This window comes from Callithrix jacchus, chromosome 1 (genome assembly GCF_049354715.1).
Source record: "Callithrix jacchus isolate 240 chromosome 1, calJac240_pri, whole genome shotgun sequence".
Taxonomy (NCBI): Eukaryota; Metazoa; Chordata; class Mammalia; order Primates; family Cebidae; genus Callithrix; species Callithrix jacchus.
Genome location: NC_133502.1, coordinates 70,374,754 through 70,398,309, shown reverse-complemented (window position 1 = coordinate 70,398,309; position 23,556 = coordinate 70,374,754). Strand labels below are relative to the sequence as shown.

The 23,556-nt window shown below is 43.6% G+C and overlaps 2 pseudogenes; both read right to left on the bottom strand.

Moving 5' to 3' along the window:
- Window positions 1–180: 180 nt before the first annotated feature.
- LOC100389477 (proline-rich nuclear receptor coactivator 1 pseudogene) lies at window positions 181–1,855 on the bottom strand (annotated as a pseudogene).
- Window positions 1,856–19,596: 17,741 nt separating this feature from the next.
- On the bottom strand, window positions 19,597–21,705 carry LOC144581372 (transmembrane protein 127 pseudogene; annotated as a pseudogene).
- Between the last annotated feature and the right edge of the window lie 1,851 nt (window positions 21,706–23,556).

Sequence of the window (23,556 nt, the reverse complement as noted above, 5' to 3'; positions counted from 1 at the left end):
CTTAAGACTTAGAACCCTGAGTCCATATGTCTTGTTGCAAAAAAGATCTACTCTTATTTATGTGTTTTAAATATCTTAATATTTATTATTGTTTAGATAACATTTCTGCTTTCTTTTTCTTAAAGGGGGGACCAAATTATTATTATTTTAAAATTTGATTACAACCAATTTTGTTGGCATTAAAATTAGAGGCATTAAACTGGAATGGATATATACAAAAAACAGAAAATGAGTTTGGCAAAAATGGGAATAGTTTTCCAGTAATTTCAGATTAGAAATCTATTTACACCAACAAACCCCATGCTTACATTGATTGTGCCACAGATTTAAACTTCAGTAGTACATTAGTAAACTGTTCACATTTAGGTCTTCACCTTGAGATTTGACAGCTGTTTCTTGAAAAAAAAATCTCAGTACCTTGTGCAAATAAATCAGTCTTCCCTGTGCCTTAGCACACACTTAAAATTTCTCCATTGTATATGTACAAAATACCTGCAATGTGGGCAGGGCAAAATATTTCAAAACAAAACTATAATATACCTCTCAAATATGAACAATATACACATTAATACATGGTATACAGTATTTACAAAATATAATACAAGTTGTTTTTTCAAACTCATCTTTTGCACTTGTATGCTGCAACAAGGCAAACTTCCATTTCTGTACCAATTTTCACAAGAGTCCAGGGATATGGGAAAACTTATGTTTTACACACATACTGAAATCTGAAATCTAAGATTGAACTTGCAGGAGGGTTTTTAAGTGTACTGCCATCAGCTCCCTGTCTTGGTTGGAATTTTCAACACTGCTTCCCATTCCAGTGACTAGGTGGCTTTGGAAGAACACTAGGAGAAGGTGGATCACTAAACTTTGCCCCAGCATAATTTTCCTTTTGGCTAACTTCAGTTAGAAATGCTGATTTCTTCAAATGTGTATTTTTAATGTTCTCGGTATTTTTAAAAGGCTGTTTCTCCTGCTTCTGAATTCTGTCAGATGAAACAGAATCCTGCCAAAAGCTGTTTTCATTTCTTTTTGCAGAGGTGATCTTGGTTAGTGGCAAATTATATTTGCTTTTCTGTCTGTTTATCTTTGGTTGTTCATACAAGTGTATACCATGAACAAGCTGGCCGTGAGGAAGGGCAATTTTCTCCGATTTTCCCATCTTTGATTTTAAAACCTCTTTCCTGAGCAGGGGGTTGGTCGGGCGCCATGGGACGCAGCGGGGCAAGGTCGGGGCTAGCTCCTTCCGTGCAGGTTGCGGCTGCAGGACTCCGGGCCAAGACAGCAGCAGGCCCGGGACCTCCTGCGCTCTGCTTGGGCCCGTTGCCGGGCTCCGGCCGCCCTGCAGACTTGGCCGGTTCTGCTGGTACTGGTGGAAGCGGCTGGGCAGCTGCCCTGCAGGGCTGGCCCGCACCTTTCGCCGCTTCTTCGGCATTACCCGAGGGGCGCCTCCAGCCGCGGTGAGGCTGCGGTTGGGCAGAGCTGCTGGAGCACGACGCTGTGGGGTCGGACACGGGCCATCTCCCCCGAAGAAGTGAGGGAGGAAAAGGATCGGGGGCAGTGCCTGGGGATCCGGGATCTGGGGTAAAGGCGGTGGAGCCGTGGTCACCATGGGGAGGCCCCGAAGTAACCGCGGGAGGAAAAGCCAAGCGGCTCAAGGCGGCCACCCAGGACAAGCGGCTCCCGCTGCGGGACGGAGACGACGGTCATAGCGCTAGGAAGCTTGTCGCTGAGCAAACGAGGAGAAAAGGAGAAGGTGAAGCCTGTGAAGATGAGGTAGCGGCGACTGATGCTGCTAGGGGAGCCAGAGAAGATCGCGGAACATGACTCGGGCGGTGGCGGCGCAGCAACCAAAACTTCGGCTTTCAAGAAACATAAACATAAAGAAATTGTTAATGATATCGAGGGGCATTGTCTGAGCCAATTTTCATATATGCCGAAATCCCCTGGATAATTACAAAGCATCCACTTCTGTTTTTTCTTCATAAATCGCGTAAGCCTAGCATCACATAAAATTAAAGATTCCTGGAAACAAAGCATAAAAGATAATTTCTCTTATTTTTATTTCCCTTCTCCATGTGCCATTTACCTCATAACCTTAAGAAAAATGGAGGGGGATTCTTTCAAATTCTGTTTATAATCACATCATAAGTATTTCCCATTGTATTCACTCATATGCTTTTCTATCTCCTTAATAATTATTGAGTTTTGCTTCTAATTCTTTCTGCCCTGTCCAAGAGACTATCTAATCTTGTGATGTGCACTTAGCGCTGAGTACTGTAAGCCAATTTTCTTTTATTGAACTTTTACATCCTGGGGAATTCCCAAAGATTGTGAAGCTCTGCGGAGCTTTTCTGAAACATAAGCCTGCCTACCCCTTCTGTCCCTCTCTTTGAAATGAAAAGCTCTAGTTTTTGGTCTAAATTTAGTTCTATTCACTATCTCACCATCACACTAAGCTGCTTCTGTAGTAAAAGATGCTTCTGAAGTTTGCCCCTCACATAGTTCTAAGTTCTAAAGCCACGTGGTCACTGTCTTTTCTGAGCTGCTTTTCCTGCCTCCTCCTTGGTGTTTCTCAGCTTTGCCATTTTGTTTAGGTATCACCCAGGATGCCATGTTCTCTCCGATGTTTTCCCAGTTGACCTCCAAGTCTGGGAGGGCCTTGCAACCTGTTTCTCCTCTGTTTTCTTCCCAGGGATAATTTGGTAGAGATGTGGGATGGTTTGAAATAGAATGCTTTGCTGTGTTGCAGCAAGTCAGAGAAACGCAGGAAAATTATGTCTGAATAGTTTTAAATATTTGTTATCCCATGTCATCCTCCTTATCTCTATGTGTAATCATAATTACTCCTCATTTTTACCAGTGAAGAGAAGCAATTTACTGATCATCACAGGTTATTTGGCAGAGCTGGGGTTTAAACAACATTCTCTGAAACTTCAACACCTGATTTTCTTTTCTGTGATGTAGTATTGTTTCTTAAATATCCTCCTACTTCATTTGTCCTTCACTTAATATAGCAGTGTCATAGTGTGTATTCTGGTGTTTGTAAGTATTCGGTTAAGGAACTCAAGAAAAAAATAACTATACATGAGTTAATGAGTGCATGTAAGAATTATACCAACTTTGTTTTAAGATGCAGCGTCTTACTCTGTCACCCAGGAGGGAGTTCAGTGGTGCAATCATAGCCCACTAAAGCCTCAAACTCCTAGGTTTAAGCTGTGTTCCCTGCTCAGCCTCCCAAGTACCTAGGATTACAGATATACATCACCATACGTAGTTAATTTCTTTATTTTTATTTTTGTAGAGACAGGGTCTCATCATGTTTTCTAGGAAGGTTTCAAACTCCTGACCTCAAGCAATCCTTCCACCTTGGCCTCCCAAAATGCTTAAATTATAGGCATGAGCCACCATGCCCAGCCAAGATCATAACAACTTTTAATCTATTTAAGTAGCGATAGTCCTTGATATTTCGGGATCCAGAAAATGATTTATTTAACATGCACATATTGAGTGTTGGCACTCTTCTGGATTCTAAGGCTATAGCAGTGACTCAAAGTTCCTTTTCTAGTGGACCTTATATTCTAGTGAAGGAGACAATAAATTGACCACTGAGTGTCTCTACAGGGCATCTCTGTAGGGCTGTCAATCACAGTAAGTGCTTCCAAAACCAGGCAAGCAAGATGTGTGTTGACATTTGAAGTAGAGTGATGGAAGTATTGCTGACCAGTTTTATGCCAACTAAGTGAGACTAAAATAAGTGAAATAATTTTGTGCATAATGCAAAAACACGTAAAAGATTATTAACATCGAGAATGACTGTATGCTCTGAAAAGGCTTCTGCACATTATTATTATTATTATTATTTTTGAGACGGAGTTTCACTCTTGTTACCCAGGCTGGAGTGCAATGGCACGATCTCAGCTCACTGCAACCTCCGCCTCCTGGGTTCAGGCAGTTCTCCTGCCTCAGCCTCCTGAGTAGCTGGGATTACAGGCATGTGCCACCATGCCCAGCTAATTTTTTGTATTTTTAGTAGAGATGGAGTTTCACCATGTTGACCAGGATGGTCTCAATCTCTTGACCTCATGATCCACCCGCCTGGGCCTCCCAAAGTGCTGGTATTACAGGTGTGAGCCACCGCGCCCGGCCCAGCTTCTGCACATTATTGAAGGATGGCAGTGTATTCAGGAATGCAGATCTTGGCATCAGACAATCCTTTTCTATCACTTTGTAGCTGTGTATTCTTGGACACATTACTTAACTCTATGAGCTGTATTTTTCTCACTAATTAAGTGGAGTAACAGTGTCCCTCCAAGCGTGCTATAAAAATTGAGAGTGACTATAGTTGGCATAGTTCTTGGTGCATAGTGAGTTCCACTGGGGTAGCGATGTTAGCAAAATTATTATCAATAGGCCAGGCACAGTGGCTCAAGCCTGTAATCCCGGCACTTTGGGAGGCCGAGGCGGGTGGATCACGAGGTCAAGAGATCGAGACCATCCTGGTCAATATGGTGAAACCCTGTCTCTACTAAAAAAATACAAAAATTAGCTGGGCGTGGTGGCGCGTGCCTGTAGTCCCAGCGACTCGGGAGGCTGAGGCAGGAGAATTGCTTGAACCCAGGAGGCGGAGGTTGCGGTGAGCCAATATGGCGCCATTGCACTCCAGCCTGGGTAACAAGAACGAAACTCCGTCTCAAAAAAAAAAAAAAAGTTTTACCTTAATAGTAGTTTTAAATATATTCAGGAAATAGAATCTTTGGGAATCTGTTGCTTTGTTAAGAAAAACAAATGGAGTTTCTCTTATTCCAACAGAAAAGTAAAAGGAATTATGCACAGACCTTATTCAAGTGCTGTTTTTGTTTTGTTTAGTTTTGTTTTTTGAGGTGTGTTATTTTTGTTGTTGTTGAAGCAAAGTGTTTACTAAAAGACACTCCAGGAGCACTAGTTGCTTTCTTGGTGGTGAAGCATCCCGTTACTTTACAGGGAGTGGGGGAGGGGGAGCTGAGGTTTCAGGTCAGATTTAGAGACACAGGCGTTGCACTGCCTAAAAATAGAAATATTGTATAAGTGATGTATATTCATTAACTTTGGAGGGACCAATGCTAACAAGCCCAAGGAAGGGCATTGTGATGAACTAGAATGAGTTTCAAGAAACAACCAAGCTGAAAGGCATTTTCTGATTTTTTTAATGTGTCATAGAAGGAAAATGTATGATGGGAACAATAATTTTTACATATTTTGCTAACATCAAACGTAATTTTACATATTTTATAATTAATTGTTTAAGCGATTTGTACCTATGAAGATGTTGGAAAAGGGCACACAGTACACAAGGATGGGTGTCTAATCAGCGCTCTTTGGGATTCAAGTCACAGAAACCTACTGGCACTTGCTTACACAAAAGTCAGGAGTTTACTGTTAAATACAAGGCTAGCTCATGGAATTGGAGGGAAGAACGGCACTTCCACCTGAGGAGAAGCAGGAGACCCAGAAGGCCATCCAGTTCTATGACGCTCGGACTCCTTTAAGTTGCTTAGTCTTAATAGGTGTTATGTAAGTGTTATTGTTATTTTTGTTACTGTCTGACTATAGATGTTTAGTTGTTAGTTGGACCAATGATTTAGGAGGCAAAAACATCTGTATTTATGGAAGTGTTGTAATGGAAATAACTAGGGTAGTGAGCAGAATGCCAGGGTGATCTCCATGAGTAGGATCTCAAAGCAAGGCCTTTCTATAGAAACAATCAGAAAGGTGACACTCATAGAATCATTGAGACCAAAAGGATATTGTCATTCATGAGATATACCAAGAAGGAACTTCTAGAAAGAGGGACTAGAAGTAATAGGGCTACCTGTGAAGAAAAAATGAGTTTCAAGAATGTAAGGAAGGACAGACAGTACAACTGAAGGCAAGTGGATGGTGAGGAGAGCTGATCAGATAAGGAGGAAAATCAGGCCAGTCCTGTTGTGCAAGCCTTTGTAAGGAGGGATTTTATTCCACTCAAAGGTTGTGTTCCCTGGAAAACAGATTCAGAGATTGAGTTTTGCAGGCAGGAAGTTTGTTGCTGAGTTCTTAAAGAGCAACACTTAAGTCAGAGTAAGGAAAATACCACTGGTGGAAAAATGGAACTGAACTGTGATGTGGTCACACAAATGTCTCGCTTCGCTGTTCCCAAGGAGGGCTGTGGTGCTGGGACGGCTCTGTAAGTTACCTTGCATTTAGGCAATGGGACTGGGCCTTTATACTATATAACCATAGCATCCTAGCTGTCCCTGGCAGAGGGGATAATCTTGGGGGTAGGGTGTCTTCTGCCCTGTGTAATTCCTGGAGAGGGATACTAAGAGCTTTTTATTGCCTGCAGACTGTAGGATGAGCTCTTCTCTGCTGAAGGGTAACCTGGGTAGAATAACACATTGTGTACTATAAATAGAAGCCATTCCAGGATTTCACAGAGAAGTCAACTCCTAATTTTTTCTAAGATTATTTCTTGAACACCTACTTTGAGACATTTTATACTAGAGCCCGAAAAGACAATGTGTAAGTAAGGCATGAAACCAACCATCTGGTGGAGAATTTGGTCAAATGGACAAGACAGCACAAGGCAGTGAATGTTATAAGAAATATAGTTTAAGGCCGGGCACAGTGGCTCACACCTGTAACCCCAGCACTTTGGGCGGCAGAGGTGACAGATGACCTGAAGTCAGGAGTTTGAGACCAGCCTGGTCAACATGGTAAAATCCGTCTCTACTAAAAATACAAAAATCAGGCATGTGTGGTGGTGCACGCCTGTAATCCCAGCTACTGGGGAGGCTGGGGCAGGAGAATTGCTTGAACTTGGGAGGCAGAGGTTGCAGTTAGTCAAGATGATGCCATTGCACTCCAGCTGGGGTGACAAGAGTGAAATGCCATCTCAAGAAAAAAAAAAGCTGGGCGCAGTGGCTCACACCTGTAATCCCAGCACTTTGGGAGGCTGAGTTGGGTGGATCACAAGGGTCAGGAGTTCAAGACCAGTCTGGCTGACATGGTGAAACCCCGTCTCTACTGTAATTACTGTAAAAATACAGAAATTAGCCAGGCATGGTGGCATGTGCCTATAATCCCAGCTACCCAGGACGCTGAGGTGGGAGAATCACTGCTCATAGTGAGAAAGGGAGTTGATGTAACAGAAAATCTCTGGGAAAACGTGGTATTTGAAACAGAACCTAAGGGATTACTGGGGGATTATTCTCATAAAGGGTTGGGGTGTGCTCCAGGAAAAATGCTAGCACTCAAAAAATCCCAGCCACGAGACAAATAGGAATGTAGTTTCTTCTGGCTGGAGCAGGGAGTGTGATCCCTTAGTGATTTGGGAAACCCTACCTAACATCTCAGGAAACAGGAGGAAGATCATAGAATGGGACAGCTGCAAGTAACCTTAGACATCTGCGGGCTCAAGCTCTTCATTACATAGACATATAAAAAGGGAAGCAAATATGCTCAAGAAATTGTTCAAGGTTTAACACAAATGAAAGGCATAGAGAGATGAGAGTTCAGGCCTGACATGTAATCTGAGAATCTGCAACCTTTTCCTAACTCAGCATCATAAGACATGCAGATGTAGCTGCAACATTTACCGTAATTGGATGCACACAGCAAGGGTTTAATAAATACTTGATTAGGGATTTTTATTAATGAATAAGGTGGAGTCGCAGCATGACATTAGACTTACAATCTCAATATAGGGATGACTAAGCCACATGTTTCTTGGGTGTGAGAGAATACTAATTATATTAACTGTTCTCTGTAGCATATTTTCTCTGGTTTAGAAGTCTGTAGGAATTTTTTCCCCCCAAAGGCATCTGGTGAGAGAATTACAATTCATTACAACAGTACAATTATTTACTTGTTAACTTTTTCAATACAACACCTAGATGGATTATCCTGAAGTACCTCAACTGTATTTGAAAGCATTTGATTTTGAATGAGGGCTGTCATAATAAAAATTAACTTTTGGGCCGGGCGCAGTGGCTCAAGCCTGTAATCCCAGCACTTTGGGAGGCCGAGGCGGGTAGATCACGAGGTCAAGAGATCGAGACCATCCTGGTCAACATGGTGAAACCCCGTCTCTACTAAAAATACAAAAAATTAGCTGGGCATGGTGGTGCGTGCCTGTAATCCCAGCTACTCTGGAAGCTGAGGCAGGAGAATTGACTGAACCCAGGAGGCAGAGGTTGCAGTGAGCCGAGATCACGCCATTGCACTCCAGCCTGGGTAACAAGAGTGAAACTCCGTCTCAAAAAAAAATTAACTTTTGGAGAATCCAAAAGGTAGGGCGGCGTCCTCCAGAGTAGCTACAGTAGGTACAGTTAGAGGCTCCTGAGGCTTCCCCAAAAGACACAAGCCACAGTTACTAAGGTGCCAAGGTCAACAAAACAGGCCATCAAATATGGACACCAAACTGAAAGTCGAGGGCAGATGTTCTGAACTGCAGGCGTCGGTGCCTAAGGTGCTTCTCACACACACAGCTTGAGTGAATCGCTAAGGAGATTTGTTTACTTTAGGCTGGATAACGAAGTCCTAAGCAGCCACTATTTACTGGAACCTATTCAATGTCAGATACTCCAGTAGTTATGGTTCATTATTTTTTGCCCTCACAGTAGTTTTCTGAGATGTGTTTTATCCATCCTATATTACAGATGAAGAAATGGAGGGGCAATGTGCCTAAAAAAACTTCTCAAGGCTTCACGGTGATTAAAAGGCATAAAACCCAGGTCCATTTGATTCCAAAACTTATAATCCAAAGTGTCACATGTGTGTGGGTTTATGTGTATGTGTGTGTACACACGTCTATATGCACATTACATAACTTTACAAGTATATAGCTATCTCTCTATTTTACTCTTATGAAAAAGTACAAGCCACAAAACTTCATCAATGCTAACATGCAATACCAGCATTTTCAAATTTCTTTCCTCCTACCAATAAAAACTAAGTTGTGTATCTTCCATTTTCAAGCAAACAAAAATGACAATATCAGTTTATAGGACAGCAGAACATATATTTTACCAAGTCACTTATGTGCAGATATCCTCAAATACAAAGGCTTTGGGATTAAACATATTTGGAAAGTGATCGGTAAAATTTTACTTCAAAAATTTTTTTCTGAATAAAAGGCAGTTAAAACTTATTTAAAAAAATAAAAAGCAAGCTTCCTTTCAATATTTTTCAGTCAAAAAATTATTAGTAAACAAGGGAGACTATGTGAATCAGCTGAGTCACAGTTGGAATTTTTCTTTAACAATCGCTGTATTTAATAAGCTGGTACCCAGAGTGCGTGCCATGCTATTTCAACGTGATAGCAAGATCATGAGGAAGATCCAAGGGAAATGGTCTAGGGAAACTGAACCACAAGACTAAGAACGAGAATTGTATCTGCATGCACACAGCTACTTTTGTTCTGCCTGCCTATACAGGGAAAGGATTCACTCTGTTTTCTATGACCACTTAAAGATTTTAATCCAAGCTTCCTTTCAGTAGCAGAGATCAAAAACTCCAGATATTGCTGGGTTATTGAAGAGAGAGATAATATATCTATGAGAGGAGAGTAACATCCTGGCAATGGCTCCAGGGAGGTTTTAGCCCTAATGGGACTTAAAATGTGATCAGAGTAGACCTAAAAGCAGCAATGGTAATGGTTAGGTGAGGATGCCAGCAAGTCCAGTCATTCTAGTACTGTTTAATATTGATAATCACCTCCACATCCTCTGACACTCCTAATGAATGGATACTTCAAAGATGTTCATAGAAGACCCTTCCTCCTGTATAAAACTCTGTGTGCCAAACAGGGTGTAACTAATGCCCTTTTCACCACCATCCCATCAAGGTAAATTCAACCTTATGCATCCAAAGAGTAGAAAAATTGCCCTCTTTTTAGGGATGGTTTGTGCTGCTCTGCCAGTGTTCTTCCTGCAGTTATGATGGCTGTTTTTACTGCTGGCATGAAGCTGGAAAGGTCACCTGCCTTAGGTCTGTTAATTAACATCTGCTGTACTCCTGCTGCTTGAAAGTTTATCATTAAGTGGGGCCACATTTCATTTGGTTAACAATGATCTTTAAATACACTTAAGAGTTTGGACAATGAAAACTTTAAGCAGGTTTTAGTTACACGTGTTCTGGGAAGCATTAACTTAGCCAATTCTTTTCTTTCTTTTTTTTTTCTTCTGAGGTGATGTCTCACTCTGTCACCCAGGCTGGAGAACAGTACTGTGATATCAGCTCACTGCAATCTCTACTTCCTGGGTTCAAGTGATTCTCCTGCCTCAGCCTCCCAAATAGCAGGGACTACAGGCATGCCATGCCCAGCTAACATTTTGTGTGTATATATATATATATATATATATACACACACACACACACACACACACACACACATATATATACATATATAAATATAAATTTATATATATATGTGTGTGTGTGTGTGTGTGTATATATATATATATATATATATATATTTTAGTAGAGACAGGGTTTCACCATGCTGGCCAGGCTGGTCTCAAACTCCTGACTTTGTGATTCACCTGCCTCAGCCTCCCAAAGTGCTGGGATTACAGGTGTGAGCCACCATGCCCAGCCTAGCCAGTTATTTTCTAAGACCGTCATTTATTGAAAATACGTGACTGAGAAACCTTGGTGTGTGGGGAAGATATACCCGATGAGAATGAGAAATAAATGTGAAGCACAGGGCGGTGACTTGAGAGGCAGAAAAAGGCTCTGTGCTTTCAGCCAAAAAGGAAGGGGCAAGCGTGAAACACAGCAGAGTGGAACGTAGGCATAACGTTCTATTTAAACTAAAATTCCGTTATCGTAAGGAAACAAATTCTTCACACCTGCCTTCATCTTTCATTTCAACTCTCAGTTCACAGATATGGAGTTTCTGGAAGAGAAGCTGTAGTTACACTGTTCCTCAATTATTTATCACCATTCTGTCAGCAGTTGCCTTTATGGTATCATTCCAGGGAACACATGAAAATTCTCTTAATGATTTCCTTAAGAGTTCTTCTGTTTTCTCCCTGATGCCTTAAAATTTTTAACAAAATCTTTTAATTCACACTTAGAGATAATTCCTAACATGAGCCTACCATAGATGAGAAAACAAACATTGCTAAATGCAGTGCATTCAGGCTAAAGTGTAAATGACTGATAACTCTTCCAATAAACGAAAAAACAGAACAGGGGCAATAGCAGGCAGTGTCAGAAGGGATGGGGGAATACAGAGGAAGAACACTAAGGAATGGAAAGATAAATTTCACTTACTTCACAATTGTGCCTCAGGCAGACTCTGTTATCAGTAGTTCCTAAGGCTCCTGAGTCATAATAATGGTTATGAAATTTGGAGTCATCCTCTCTGACAGTGCAAAATTTGGCTTAAAAATCTGAAATATAGTCTTTATGTGAAGGAAGAGCCATTTGAATTCTTACGTTAACACTGCTTCCCCCTCTCTTCTAAGAAGACAACCACAATTTAGCATGATGAATAATCTCCTCTTACAATTGTATTTTTTTTGTAGACTCTTCTGCCAATTTGTTGCTTCTTGCCTACTTCTAGTATAATTAAAAGCATTGGCTATGAGAAGGGGCTGTTGGCTTCTACTTCCTTCTTAAAGCAATATACTTTAGAATATGCTTCACATTAGCATAGTATATATTACTACCGTAGTATATCGCCTAAATAAAGCCATAACAGTGAGTAACACTGAGCTTTCCTCAGGGTTCTCTGTCATGGGCACAACTTTGAGGTTTTGAAAAAATTTTCCTGGAAACTGTCAATAAGAAAAGAAGTGAAAAAGCCTCTGGAAACTGAGCTATAAGTTAAAAACTCTGCCTTGGTTGCTGTTGGCCTTTTCTGGGGTTCTCAAGATGAATCCTTTTTTTTTTTTTTTTTTTTTGAGATGGAGTTTCTCTCGTTACCCAGGCTGGAGTGCAATGGCACAATCTCGGCTCACCGCAGCCTCCGCCTTCTGGGTTCAAGCAATTCTCCTGCCTCAGCCTCCCGAGTAGCTGGGATTACAGGCGCGTGCCACCATGCCCAGCTAATTTTTGTATTTTTAGTAGAGACAGGGTTTCACCATGCTGACCAGGTTGGTCTTGATCTCTTGACCTCATGATCCACTCACCTCGGCCTCCCAAAGTGCTGGGATTACAGGCATGAGCCACCACGCCCGGCCAAGATGAATCCTTTTTAAGGCACACTGTCCCCTCCATCCATGATGGCTGTGCAACTGTACCTTACTTTCAGGAGGCTCATTTCCTGGCTAGTGGAGGATAGAATGTCAGTTTTTCAGCCAAACAAGTTCTGGGTTCAGTATTTGGCTTTGCACTTATTAGTTGTATAACCTGGGGGAACTTATCTTGCCTCTCTGAGTCTGTTTCCTCATCTGTAAAAATGAGGCTAATGTGTCTTATACAGGAATAACTGTAAAATGTTACAGTTAAAATCCAATGGCCAGGGGTACCCAGATGTGCAGAGGAGTCTTGCCCAGGTCATGGCAGGACAGTCTGTCTCAGCAAGTGACACTGACCTGAGTAACTGACCTGGTTGATCTTGCTGCTGGTTCAGAAACTTGTTTTCTTGGACTTACTGGTTACCTGTGGGTTGACTTGCTTTATCAGCTTAAATCTGTGTGCCTTGAGAGCTGTGACTACATACATATGCCAAATGCCAGTGTATTAATGAACCATAGGGAAAAGTATCAAATATATCACATGCTTGCACCAGTCTAATCACATATTCTCTCTCTCTCTTTTTTTTTTTTTTTGGTATTTCCATTCTTTGTGGTTTCTGGGTTTTGTTTTGCTTTCCTTTTTTTTTTCCTATTAAAAAAAAATACAACCAGGGGAATTTATACGGCAAACTATCAGGGTCAGGATGACAGGAAAAGAGAAAGAAGGGGAAGGCCAGAGGCATGGGAAGTGAATAAAAAGTGGGTCCCGGATCGCATGGAACGGTCCACAGGGTCATGTACAGTCCTCAGGAGATGACCGGTCCCTTTGGCATGCATATCCGGTGCCTGGTCTTCTGGTCTGCCTGCTCAGACACCCATGAGCAGAGATAGCTGGCCACATGTAAACCTGCCAACGACAAACTCAGGACTTCACAGAACGACGTAGTTCAGTTCCTTGGCTTTATGCTCAGGCATCACACGGCAGGCAGCCAGCAGCCTTTCTTGCCTGAGAGAAGAGGCCAGAAGAGCAGGAGAGTCACCTTTGAAGACACTCTGGCATCACAACAGTGAGGTGTAAGCAGCCACCCGCTCATGTGAAGATGTGGCCCTCACCACCCATGCAGGCATCTGTCCAGACATCCCCAGTCAATCTGGCCAAAGGATGGGCCATGACAGTTCCTTTCTAGCCACAGCTTCATAGTGTTGTCCATTCTCCAGTCTTGCTTGAACTGCCTATCACCTTAAAGGCTGGAGGAGAAGGAGACTGGAATTCGTTTCCTTTTCAGCTCAGCAATGGACATTCATTCCCAAGAAGCAAGTAACTTAACAAGGACAGGTTGGCCATCTGGATCCACACTGAAGGTCTTTCAAGTTCATCCACTTTATACCCAGAGCTCAGGGCAGAAAATTCAGCCAGAGCTAGAGCAAACAGGGTGGCCGGAGTGATGGCTGAGAGAGAAAGTGCCAGCAGCACACTGCAAGGCCAGAGTACATTCAAGACGGGGAGAGGGGCATGCAGCAGGTTGGAGCCCCAAGTCAGAGTCTAGGGCAGCGTTGAGTCTGAAGGACGCAGCCCGGCCTGCTGGGCTGACAGGGTGGGTCTGATGCCTCATGTGATGGAGCCCCACTGGTTGTACTCCTATGTGGAGGGTGGTGGGTTCCTGCCCTGTGGAGGCCCCTGTTCCTGAACTGAGGCCAGGTTCCATCTCAGTGCTGCAGTCCTGAGGAGCAGCATGCTGGCCCACGAGCCAGGCCACAGTCCTCAGCCCCTCTGGGTTCCACAAGAAGGCCCAAGGGAGCCATAGTTGCTGGGAGGGAAGGGGCCAGGAAAGGGAGGCTGCATTCTGCTGAGGGAGACTCAGGGAGGGACTACCATGGGCTTGGAAGAAGCTATGGCCCCAAATGTTGCAGAGCCAAAAGGAATGGGATGTATTTCAAAAAAGTGACAACAGTCTTATCCCTATTTTAAAAACAGAATATTGTTGCTGTTGCTTTTGCCTGGTTTTGTTTTTTTCCTTTTTTTAAATTTTTTATTGGATTTTAGGTTTTGGGGTACATGAGCAGAGCATGCAAGACAGTTGCGTAGGTACACACATGGCAGTGTGCTTTGCTTTCCTTTTCCCCTTCACCCACGTTTGGCATTTCTCCCCAGGCTATCCCTCCCCACCTCCCCCTCCCACTGGCCCTCCCCTTTTCCCCCCTATAGACCCCAGTGTTTAGTACTCCCCTTTCTGTGTCCATGTGTTCTCATTTTTCATCACCCGCCTATGAGTGAGAATATGCGGTGTTTCAATTTCTGTTCTTGTGTCAGTTTGCTGAGGATGATGTTCTCCAGATTCATCCATGTCCCTACAAACGACACAAACTCATCATTTCTGATTGCTGCATAATATTCCATGGTGTATATGTGCCACATTTTTCCAATCCAGTCTATTATCAGTGGGCATTTGGGCTGATTCCAGGTCTTTGCTATTGTAAACAGTGCTGCAATGAACATTCGTGTACATGTGTCCTTATAGTAGAATGATTTATACTCTTTTGGATATATACCCAGTAATGGGATTGCTGGGTCAAATGGAATTTCTATTTCTAAGGCCTTGAGGAATCGCCACACTGTCTTCCACAATGGTTGAACTAATTTATACTCCCACCAACAGTGTAAAAGTGTTCCTTTTTCTCCACATCCTCTCCAGCATCTGTTGTCTCCAGATTTTTTAATGATCGCCATTCTAACTGGCGTGAGATGGTATCTCAATGTGGTTTTGATTTGCATCTCTCTGATGACCAGTGACGATGAGCATTTTTTCATATGATTGTTGGCCTCATATATGTCTTCTTTCGTAAAGTGTCTGTTCATATCCTTTGCCCACTTTTGAATGGGCTTGTTTGTTTTTTTCCTGTAAATCTGTTTGAGTTCTTTGTAAATTCTGGATATCAGCCCTTTGTCAGATGGGTAAACTGCAAAAATTTTTTCCCATTCTGTTGGTTGCCGATCCACTCTAGTGACTGTTTCTTTTGCCGTGCAGAAGCTGTGGAGTTTAATTAGGTCCCGTTTGTCTATTTTGGCTTTTGTTGCCAATGCTTTTGGTGTTTTGTTCATGAAGTCCTTGCCTACTCCTATGTCCTGGATAGTTTTGCCTAGATTTCCTTCTAGGGTTTTTATCGTGCCAGGTCTTATGTTTAAGTCTTTAATCCATCTGGAGTTAATTTTAGTGTAAGGTGTCAGGAAGGGGTCCAGTTTCTGCTTTCTGCACATGGCTAGCCAGTTTTCCCAACACCATTTGTTAAACAGGGAATCCTTTCCCCATTGCTTGTTTTTGTCAGGTTTATCAAAGATTGTATAGTTATAGATATGTTGTGTTGCCTCCGGTGCCTCTGTTTTGTTCCATTGGTCTATATCTCTGTTTTGGTACCAGTACCATGCTGTTTTGATTACTGTAGCCTTGTAGTATAGTTTGAAATCCAGTAGTGTGATGCCCCCCGCTGTGTTCTTTTTGCTTAGAATTGACTTGGCTATGCGGGCTCTCTTTTGGTTCCATATGAAGCTCATGGTGGTTTTTTCCAGCTCTGTGAAGAAAGTCAATGGTAGCTTGATGGGGATAGCATTGATTCTGTAAATTACTTTGGGCAGTATAGCCATTTTCACGATATTAATTCTTCCTAACCATGAACATGGAATGTTTCTCCATCTGTTTGTGTCCTCTCTGATTTCATTGAGCAGTGGTTTGTAGTTCTCCTTGAAGAGGTCCCTTACGTTCCTTGTGAGTTGTATTCCAAGGTATTTTATTCTTTCTGTAGCAATTGTGAATGGCAGTTCGTTCTTGATTTGGCTTTCTTTAAGTCTGTTATTGGTGTATAGGAATGCTTGTGATTTTTGCACATTGATTTTATATCCTGAGACTTTGCTGAAGTTGCTTATCAGTTTCAGGAGTTTTTGGGCTGAGGCGATGGGGTCTTCTAGGTATACTATCATGTCGTCTGCAAATAGAGACAGTTTGGCTTCCACCTTTCCAATTTGAATACCCTTTATTTCTTTTTCTTGCCTGATTGCTCTGGCTAGGACTTCCAGTACTATATTGAATAGGAGTGGTGAGAGAGGGCATCCTTGTCTGGTGCCAGATTTCAAAGGGAATGCTTCCAGTTTTTGCCCATTCAGTATGATATTGGCTGTTGGTTTGTCATAAATAGCTTTTATTGCTTTGAGATACGTTCCATTGATACCGAGTTTATTGAGGGTTTTTAGCATAAAGGGCTGTTGAATTTTGTCAAATGCCTTCTCTGCGTCAATTGAGATAATCATGTGGTTTTTGTTTTTGGTTCTGTTTATGTGGTGAATTACGTTGATAGACTTGCGTATGTTGAACCAGCCTTGCATCCCCGGGATGAATCCTACTTGATCATGATGAGTAAGTTTTTTGATTTGCTGTCGCAATCGGCTTGCCAATATTTTATTGAAGATTTTTGCATCTATGTTCATCATCGATATTGGCCTGAAGTTTTCTTTTCTTGTTGGGTCTCTGCCGGGTTTTGGTATCAGGATGATGTTGGTCTCGTAAAATGATTTGGGAAGGATTCCCCCTTTTTGGATTGTTTGAAATAGTTTTAGAAGGAATGGTACCAGCTCCTCTTTGTGTGTCTGGTAGAATTCGGCTGTGAACCCGTCTGGACCTGGACTTTTTTTGTGTGGTAGGCTTTTAATTGCTGCCTCGACTTCTGACCTTGTTATTGGTCTATTCATAGTTTCAGCTTCCTCCTGGTTTGGGCTTGGGAGGACACAGGAGTCCAGGAATTTTTCCATTTCTTCCAGGTTTACTAGTTTATGTGCATAGAGTTGTTTGTAATATTCTCTGATGATGGTTTGAATTTCTGTGGAATCTGTGGTGATTTCCCCTTTATCATTTTTTATTGCATCTATTTGGTTGTTCTCTCTTTTATTTTTAATCAATCTGGCTAGTGGTCTGTCTATTTTGTTGATCTTTTCAAAAAACCAGCTCTTGGATTTATTGATTTTTTTTGAAGGGTTTTTCGTGTCTCAATCTCCTTCAGTTCAGCTCTGATCTTAGTTATTTCTTGTCTTCTGCTGGGTTTTGAGTTTTTTTGATCTTGCTCCTCTAGCTCTTTCAATTTTGATGATAGGGTGTCAATTTTGGATCTCTCCATTCTCCTCATATGGGCACTTACTGCTATATACTTTCCTCTAGAGACTGCTTTAAATGTGTCCCAGAGGTTCTGGCACGTTGTGTCTTCGTTCTCATTGGTTTCGAAGAACTTCTTTATTTCTGTCTTCATTTCATTGTTTACCCAGTCAACATTCAAGAGCCAGTTGTTCAGTTTCCATGAAGCTGTGCGGTTCTGGGTTGGTTTCTGTATTCTGAGTTTTAACTTGATTGCACTATGGTCTGAGAGGCTGTTTGTTATGATTTCAGTTGTTTTGCATTTGTTGAGCAGTGCTTTACTTCCAATTATGTGGTCAATTTTAGAGTAGGTGTGATGTGGTGCTGAGAAGAATGTGTATTCTGTGGATTTGAGGTGGAGAGTTCTGTAAATGTCTATCAGGTTTGCTTGCTCCAGGTCTGAGTTCAAGCCCTGGATATCCTTGTTGATTTTCTGTCTGGTTGATCTGTCTAATATTGACAGTGGAGTGTTAAAGTCTCCCACTATTATTGTGTGGGAGTCTAAGTCTCTTTGTAAGTCATTAAGAACTTGCCTTATGTATCTGGGTGCTCCTGCATTGGGTCCATATATGTTCAGGATCGTTAGCTCTTCTTGTATCGATCCTTTTACCATTATGTAATGGCCTTCTTTGTCTCTTTTGATCTTTGTGGCTTTAAAGTCTATTTTATCAGAGATGAGAATTGTAACTCCTGCTTTTTTTTGCTCTCCATTTGCTCACTAAATCTTTCTCCATCCCTTTATTTTGAGCCTTTGTGTATCCTTGCATGTGAGATGGGTTTCCTGGATACAGCACACTGAAGGGTTTTGGATTTTTATCCAATTTGCCAGTCTGTGTCTTTTGATTGGTGCATTTAGTCCATTTACATTTAGGGTTAATATTGTTATGTGTGAATTTGATACTGCCATTTTGATGCTAAGTGGCTGTTTTGCCTGTTAGTTGTTGTAGATTCTTCATTATGTTGATGTTCTTTAGCATTTAGTGTGATTTTGGAATGGCTGGTACTGTTTGTTCCTTTCTATGTGTAGTGCCTCTTTTAGGAGCTCTTGTAAAGCAGGCCTGGTGGTGACAAAATCTCTGAGTACTTGCTTGTTCGCAAAGGATTTTATTTTTCCTTCACTTCTGAAGCTCAGTTTGACTGGATATGAAATTCTGGGTTGAAAGTTCTTTTCTTTAAGAATGTTGAATATTGGCCCCCACTCTCTTCTGGCTTGTAGTGTTTCTGCCGAGAGATCTGCTGTAAGTCTGATGGGCTTCCCTTTGTGGGTGACCCGACCTTTCTCTCTGGCTGCCCTTAGTATTTTCTCCTTTATTTCAACCTTGTTGAATCTGACGATTATGTGCCTTGGGGTTGCTCTTCTTGCGGAATATCTTTGTGGTGTTCTCTGTATTTCCTGCATTTGAGTGTTGGCCTGTCTTGCTAGGTGGGGAAAATTTTCCTGGATGATGTCCCGAAGAGTATTTTCCAGCTGGGATTCATTCTCTTCGTCCCCTTCTGGTACACCTATCAAACGTAGGTTAGATCTTTTCACATAGTCCCACATTTCTTGGAGACTTTGTTCATTCCTTTTTGCGCTTTTTTCTCTAATCTTGGTTTCTCGTTTTATTTCATTGAGTTGGTCTTCGACTTCAGATATTCTTTCTTCTGCTTGGTCAATTCGGCTATTGAAACTTGTGCATGCTTCGCGAAGTTCTCGTATTGTGTTTTTCAGCTCCTTTAATTCATTCATATTCCTCTCTAAGTTATCCATTCTTGTTATCATTTCCTCATATCTTTTTTCAAGTTCCTTAGTTTCTTTGCATTGATTTAATACATGTTCTTTTAGCTCACAAAAGTTTCTCATTATCCACCTTCTGAAGTCTAATTCCGTCATTTCCTCACAGTCATTCTCCGTCCAGCTTTGTTCCCTTGCTAGTAAGGAGTTTTGGTCCTTTCTAGGAGGCGAGGTGTTCTGGTTTCGGGTGTTTTCCTCCTTTTTTCGCTGGTTTCTTCCCATCTTTGTGGATTTATCCGCTTGTCGTCTGCGTAGTTGCTGACTTTTCGATTGGGTCTCTGAGTGGACACCCAGATTGTTGATGATGAAGTATTTCTGTTACTTGGTTTTCCTTCTACCAGTCTAGCTCCTTCACTGTACGACTGCTGAGGTCCACTCCAGGCCCTGCTTGTCTGGGGTGCACCTCTAGCATCTGTGGCACAGCGAGGGATGCTACCAGTTTCTTTTTCTGCTATCTTTGTCCCAGGATGATGCCTGCCAAATGTCAGTCTTTTGGATATAGAGGGGTCAGGGAGCTGCTTGAGGATACAGTCTATACTTTATAGGAGCTCAATTGCTGAGCTGTGAGCTCTGTTGTTCATTCAGGGCTGTTAGGCTGCTATGTTTGATTCTGCTGCAACAGAGCTCATTAAAAAAACCCTTTTTTTCTCAAATGCTCTGTGTTGGGGGGTTCGGGCTTTATATTTGGACGTCCGTTGAGGTGTCCTGCCCAGCTAGGAGGCAGACTAGCCACTGTTTGCCTGCCGAGGCTCCGCCATGCTGTTGTGAGGTTCGCCCTATTGCTGCAGGCTCTGCTGTTCTGCTGTGGTCTCTGCCACGCCCTGCGGCGGAGTCTCTGTTGTAGCTGGTTGCCTCAGCAATGGCAGGCTGTATCAGAAGTGGGCGTGTATCTCAGTAGGGACGGGTTGCCTCAGTAATGGTGGATGCCCCTCCCCCACAGAGCGTCTCGGACCGTCTGCTCGGGATCGTTTGAAATCGCAGTTTTTTTGGTCCCACTGGGCTATCCCAAACGCTCTGTCCCTGCAATCCCCTGGGCTGGCCCACTGTCCAAGTCTCGTTCAGTCTCAAGTCCAGCCCTCTCAAGTCTCAGGTTGCCGGTTCAACAGGGCACCCGGACAAGCGCACCCTGTGGGGAGTGCTGGGTAGGGCCGGCCGCCGCCACCCCGGCTGCCGGCTTCGCCAGGCAGAGGTACTGCCTGGCGTCCCGCGTCTCCTTTATACTTGGGAATTTCCCCATTCTGTGGGCAACAAAGATCAGTCTGGAAATGCAGCTCTGACTCACCTCTCCGCGGATTCAACGAGAGCTCCAATCCTGGGTTGTTCTCACAGCACCATCTTGAGTCCTCCCCGTTTTTTTCCTTTTAAAACCACTCACGTTTAAAAGGTGAAAGGGCTGGGAGATGCGGTCTGCTTTGCTTTCCTCCTTGGTAGGCACCAGGAGGCCTCCGTCTCATGCTGGCTCCTGCTCTCCTTGTCTGGGCTCCAGTCACACAAAGCAAGGCCAGGGAGGATAACAACTGTTCTGTCTTCCCAACAGCAATTCCCTCTCCCGGTAAAACCAGGGCACATGTGAGGAGGATTCCAAAGACTAAAGTGCACAGAACTCCCCGGAGCAGGTGGCCTGGGGGCAGGTCACGCTGAGAAGGAAGAGGGCTGAGGAACATGAGCCCAGAGCCACAGCTGTGAAACAAACACTGATATCATGGTCTCAGAGATATAGCCTATCCTGGGGGAAACTTGGATGACCTTCCCTGGCTGCTAATGACTCGTGAACATGAAGGGAGCAGGATGCAGCAGGAGGGAAACAGTGCATTATAGAAAACCAGTGGACACCCCAGTTCTGAGAGCAGGGATACTCGAATAATCCTAAAGGCAGAGTCTCTCTTGGGGAAGGTTTCAAGAACATGGTCAGGATCCTACCAGTGAGGCCTGCTGGGGAAAGGAGCTCCTCTGGGTGCGAGAGGAGTTGCAGAATTGGGGGAAGGGCTGCTGAGGAAGAGAGCCCAAGGCTGGCATTAGGCTGTGTAGGCAGGAGGTGGCTGGAACTGGTTGATGACCTCATATTCCGCCAGGTAGGGCCCGTTCTCCATCTCAGAGAGCAGCTCCAGCGCCTGCTTCTCTTTCTCTATGGGGTAGTGGTGAAGGAGGTTGGCTGCTGTGGCCAGGATTGAGGCTCCACCAGCTCCTGCCACCAGGTAGAAGCTAACAGCGAAGGTGACATAGACCTGGGATCCATGGTACTTATGCTGCTGCTGCTGCTGGGCCAGGATGAGTTCAGAAGCCCAATAAAAAACGCCAGTGACAGTGGCACACTGCAGGACAGTGAGGATATGGGCGAAGGCATAGCGATGGGTGATCTTCAGGTCGGGATGCTTGGGACCAAAGACATCCAGAAGGAAAGCGGAGAGACAACACAGGATTTCCAGGAGGCAGAAGGCAGCAGATGACCCGCAGGAGCAGCACTGTCTGGGGATTCATGCAGAAATCTTTCAGCAGGTCCAGGTGCACACAGCCCAATACGTCGGAGACCCCCAGCTCCTGGCCAGAACAGGTGCCTCCGTGGATGGGCAACCAGGAGCGCTCGGCAAGGGCAAAGCACAGCACCGTGATGGACAGGGCGCCAGGCAGGGCAGAGGCCAGGCTGTGCGCCGGCTGCTTGGGCAGAGCGCTGCTTCCCGGGCTTCTCCGCCGGCGCCCGCCAGGTGGCCCTGCGCCTCCGGGGGCGTACGTGCCCAGGGCCGCCCGCCGTCGCTCCGCAGTCGCTGCTGGTTGCCGCCGACCTCCCCTCCGCGGGGTGTTCGGAGCCTTGCAGTCAGGTGGAGGACAGCAACGCCCCGGGTGCACTGCAGGTGAGGCCGGCACGGGGCAGTCAGCAGGCCTGGGGCGGGGGTTGCGCCACTCAGCCCAGTCCCGGGCATCTCGGCTGCCGGGGGCTTTGTTTCCAGGCCCCAATCCCGCAATGCCCGGACAGGCCCGGGTCGGATCCACATATTCTCTTAACACAGAGCCACATATAAAAACAATGTATTGTAAATTTGCTAAGTTAATATGGAATAAAAAAAACCCGTACTATTCATGATTGAAGTTTATTGCCTTTAGAATCTGATAACTGGCTAAATGTATCTGTGTGGTAGGGATCTGTGTCAAGTGGATGGCGATTCGAGTGGACCTGTCACCACCTCCCTCATGCTGCCTGGATAGGATCTGCTGATGTACATGGTGGTGGAGGTCGTTTGTTTATGCTCTGTGGATGGATAAACCCATTCTCTCCTCTGCCTGATGATAACTTTTCTCAGGATAGGATGTAATCTTGATTCAATTTCTGCCGACTCCAATAACATCTCTTCTGTCCTGCATCCCTGAGATTCTTCCCCATGTCACTTGTATCAGAGTGATAAATATTCCTGAATGTTCAATTTATGCATTTGTAAAAAATATGTTATATCCATTTTTATGGATTTCACTGGTTTAGTTCTCAAAATATTAGTTTGTATCTATAATTATTGATGAGCTTGCACCATTGTCTTTGTATGCCAATTTTTTAAATGAAGCAAAAATGCTTAGGACAATGTCTAATATAGAGTTGGTGCTCCGTGATGGTGGCTATCAGAAGAGTTATTTTTCTGTGGTGGTTGATGAAATGAGATTTTAATTCCCTACACTGAAACTACCACATATGACTGATCTTCTATGCAGGTAAATTTCTGTCTCAGTTTCCTAATTTATAAAGTGAAAAAAATGATAGAAACTGCCTTACAGATTTTGTTGAAATTAAGATAATGTAGAGTGCTTAGTAAACAGAGTTCCTGTATCATAGCGAATAGCCCAAAATGTTAACTTCTATTTTAATGATACAAACATGTGGTGGGGGGCAGGGTGGTGGTGGTGGTGGTGGTGGTGGTGGTGCTATTCTGGTTATTATCCAGAGAAGGCAGGGAATACTATGGGCCAGATAATTGAAAAGAGGTGGTACTAAAAATGTCTGTTGCACAAATCTGATTAGTGTATCTTCTCCCCCATGATCTGAGGATAAATGCCTTATGCATTTGATGGTTTTCATAGAAAAGACAGTTGAGAGTTAGCTTATTAATAAGACGAAATGTTGATTGTTTCAAATAAAGTGAGCTTAAGCAATGCTGGACAACAGCTCAGAAACTACATGCCAAGATTGTTACACTCCAAGATCTGACCTCCTTCTCTGAAACTCAGAGTCGAAGACAGACATGAGTACAAATGGCACATATGAAAGAATCAATTCTCAGAACGCCAGCATATTAATATACCACAGGGGATGCAACCATGAACCAAAATGCAGCGCCATCATGGTCATCATCGTCTCATTGTGATCACACTAGGTGGGAAGGTACCTTGCAGATGGAAGCCACCGTGTTAACTCTCTAGG